General features: G+C 39.9%; 1 long non-coding RNA gene across 3 annotated transcripts in view; it reads right to left on the reverse strand.

Moving 5' to 3' along the window:
- LOC105481273 (uncharacterized) overlaps nt 1-4,143 on the reverse strand; it is a 31,349-nt gene that overhangs the window by 14,213 nt on the left and 12,993 nt on the right. The window lies entirely within an intron of this gene.

Genomic DNA, 4,143 nt, shown 5'->3' on the forward strand with positions numbered 1-4,143 from the left:
TTCCTTCCTGTGGACTCACAATAAAGGCTCTTGCTCATGCTTTCGTCCTGTTCCTTCTGCCTCCTGAGTGACCCTGGTGCTTCCCTCATATGGCCCTGTGTGGCATGCTGTGCCTCCTGTGTTTTTGGAACTGTGAGTAAAAATGTCTTCCTCCATGACAGTCATTTCCATGTCTGCATGTCTTACCATACATGATTAAAACAAATCCCAGATACATTTTTAAATTATGATATTGGGGGAGTTTCCTAACCTTCCTGTGATTCAGTCTCCACATGTTTACAATGAAAATAATATCACCTGCCTCAAACAAACAGTTACGAAAATAATTAATATATAGAAAATATTGAGTTCAGTACTCAATATGTAGGGCACATTTAATAGCTCTTCGGTATTTTTACGAGGATTAATAATAAATCATAAAATAATGTATTCTAAAATTAGCATTCTAGGCTGGGTGCAGTGGCTCACACCTGTAATCCTAGCACTTTGGAAGGTTGAGGCAGGTGGATCACCTGAGCTCATTAGTTCAAGACCAGCCTGGGCAACATGGCAAAACCCCATCTCTCCTAAAAATACAAAAAAATTAGCCAGGCATGGTGGCACATGCCTGTAATCCCAGCTACTCAGGAAGCTGTGGCTCCTGAGTAACTTAAGCCTGGGAGGTGGAGGTTGCAGTGAGCCGAGATCATGCCACTGCACTCCAGCATGGGCAACAGAGGGAGACTCTGTCTCAGGAAAAAATATACATATATAGCATTCTAAACCAGTATACTTTGCAAACTATGGATTACTGCTATGGCTTGAATGTCCCTCCTAAACACATGTTGAGATTTCATTGCCTTTGTAACAGTATTAAGGGGTGAGATCTTAAGAGGTGATTAAGTCATGAGGGCTCTACAGATGGCTGCCGTCTGTGTTCATGAGGGTTCTGCCCTCATGAATGGATTAATACCATTACCACAGGAGTGGATCAGTTTTATTGAGACTGGGTTTGTCCTAAAAGTGAGTTTGGCCAAATTTCCTGTCTCCGTCCTGCCATCGCACATGATCACTTGCCCTTGCACCATGTTATGATGCAGCAAGAAGGCCCTCAACAGATGCCAGTACCATGCTCTTGATCTTCCCAACCTCCAGAACTGTGAGAAATAAATTTCTCTTTGTTATAAATTACCCAGTCTTTGGCGTTCTGTTGCAGTGGCAGAAACAGTCTAAGACAATTACTTTTAGTTTTTATAGTCATACATTTAGCACGCATGGGTTCAGCAATATGTGAGAAACACTAAAGTTTCATACCATCTTAATAATGTCTAGTTTTGCAAAGGAAGGAATTAAATTGAGTACAATATGAGTATGATTTTAGTATGAGTGGCCCTGGACAATGGCCCAAACTCTAGTTTCAACATGGCTTCCAACAGCCTGACCAGTGGGTTATTAAGTAATAAAACTTTCTTTGATTCTCTGTGGAAAATACCCTTGCAACCCACTCCCCCTAAAAAAGTTGGCTGTTGATGTAAGAAAATATTAAGTAAATAAATTTAAGAAAGGGATGATTGGAAGCCAGAAAATATAAGTTTTGGATAAATTAAAGGACAAAATATTAAACTCAGCCAAAGCTGGGATGCATGATGTAAAGTTCACCAGATGCTCTATATAAAAACAAGAAAGAGCCATTCTTTAGACTGTTTCAAGGAGTGTTCCAACAAAATGCAAACTTTGCTTCTATATGAGAAATCAAACCATATTTTAAATCAAAAAAGGGCTCAACTTACAAAATAAAGGGATGTATAACAGATGACTCAGGGTAAACGTGATTAGAGGAAAAGTTAGAAGCTTACCTTTTTTTTTTTTTTTTTTGGGAAAAAGCTAGAAGCTTACTATTTTTTTTTTTTTTAAGTTGCAGGGAAACAATAGAGAGTGAGGGCACTGGACTGACCTTTGCTGTGAATAGAAGTAGATTCAAAGCGTGAACAAAGCATTTTTCCCAGAAATACGAAGTGCACATGAGATATATCATTAACTTAGCATATTGCTATAGGAGCATTTTCTTTCATACCAAAGAATACACTGCATTATATATGAACAAATACTCAACGCAGACGAAAAATCACAATCATAGAAAATAAATAATATTTTTAAATATAAAGGCAATATATTTTCTTACACGAATTTCTAGTTCCCAGTTTTCCCAGGGGTCTCCTTCACGTTGAATCAAAGGTATTAATTACTTAAAAGAAATCAATTTTGCCCGGGCACGGTGGCTCACACCTATAATCCTAGCACTTTGGGAGGCCGAGGTGGGTGGATTGCCTGAGCTCAGGCTGGGCAACACAGTGAAACCCCATCTCTAATAAAATACAAAAGAAATTAGCCAGCTGTGGCAGCGTGTGCCTGTAGTCCCAGCTACTCAGGAGGCTGAGGCAGGAGGATTGCTTGAACCTAGGAGGCAGAGGTTGCAGTGAGTCAAGATTGCGCCACTGCACAATCTATAATCCTAGCACTTTGGGAGGCCGAGGTGGGTGGATTGCCTGAGCTCAGGCTGGGCAACACGGTGAAACCCCATCTCTAATAAAATACAAAAGAAATTAGCCAGGTGTGGCAGCATGTGCCTGTAGTCCCAGCTACTCAGGAGGCTGAGGCAGGAGGATTGCTTGAACCTAGGAGGCAGAGGTTGCAGTGAGTCAAGATTGTGCCACTGCACTCCAGCCTGGGCAACAGAGCAAGACTTTGTCTCTAAAAAAAAAAAAAGAAGTCAATTTTAAGTTTTAGGTTATATTTGAACACAATAGAATCAACAAGTTTTACTTTCAGAGAAATGAATTGTTTTAATCCTAAAATCTTTTATTAAGTTCAGAATGTAGAATTTATGAGACAAGATAGAAAGAATGCAGATTATGACATCAAAGTGGCTTCCTATACATAGAAAAGGATGTAAAAGCTCAAGTAGCAAGGCAAGAAGTAGAAAGAACTGAAAAGTTAAAGCTAGGCCGGGCACAGTGGCTCATGCCTATAATCCCAGCACTTTGGGAGGCCACAGCCGGAGGATCACTTGAGATCGGGAGTTCGAGACCAGCCTGGCCAGTATGGTGAAACCCTGTCTCTACTAAAAATACAAAAATTAGCCGGGCATGGTGAAGCACACCTGTAATCCAAGCTACTTGGGAGGCTGAGACAGGAGAATCGCTTGAATCCAAGAGACAGAGGTTGCAGTGAGCCAAGATCATGCCACTGCACTCCAGCCTGGGTGACAGAGAAAGAAACCTCTCAAAAAATATTAAATATTAAAAATTGAAAAGGTAAAGCTAGAGTAATATAATGCCTGGGACTCCAAGAAAGAAATCAGGGCCTACATACCACCTTCCTGGGCTACAACCTGAGAGAAACACCACCACCACCACTACCACACTCCTGCCAAAAAAAAAAATTTCCCAAATCTCCATGCCTGGCTAGCTAGATGAGCTGGAGCTAGCATTTCTAGTAGTCCATTACTTGAGAACAGCATGCAGTAGATCCTGAAATTTCCATATGCTCACATGGGTAACATGGAAATTCTGAGAACAATAGACTTTTTAAAGGATAATTTCATTTTTTAAGGGAAGTATAATAACGACTCCCATACAAATACAAACCGAACACAATTTAGATTGTTTTTAACTCATTAATTAATGAAGAGACTGGTAAGATATTACATCTGGCTCTAAAAAGAATTCAAAGAATATATACATAAATGCTGCAACAAATTTACAAATAGATGTAAAATGGAGCTGTCTGCAGGGCAATAAATTACTGCATTCCACTAGATACAATTAATTTGAATTGGACAAGAATCGTATATATCATTTTTAGTTTTCTACAACTTACAGAATTGTAAAATAGCCCAAACACAATGAAAGGAACCAGATAACTAGAAGGATACACTAGACTATGCTTTATTTTCCATTAAAGACTCGCAATAATCTTTTCATTCATTTTACAGTCTTTTGCAATGATTGGAAGATGCCTGTGATCTGGAGAAAAAAATGAGAGTCTACAGAGACCTTGCCTCCCGAGGCAATGGCGTATCTCACAGCCACTAGTGGTGACAGTCAAGAGAATGACCAGAAATAGGATCCAACCAGCCCACTATGAGGAACACCAGCACCGAAG

This window comes from Macaca nemestrina, chromosome 10 (genome assembly GCF_043159975.1).
Source record: "Macaca nemestrina isolate mMacNem1 chromosome 10, mMacNem.hap1, whole genome shotgun sequence".
NCBI lineage: Eukaryota > Metazoa > Chordata > Mammalia > Primates > Cercopithecidae > Macaca > Macaca nemestrina.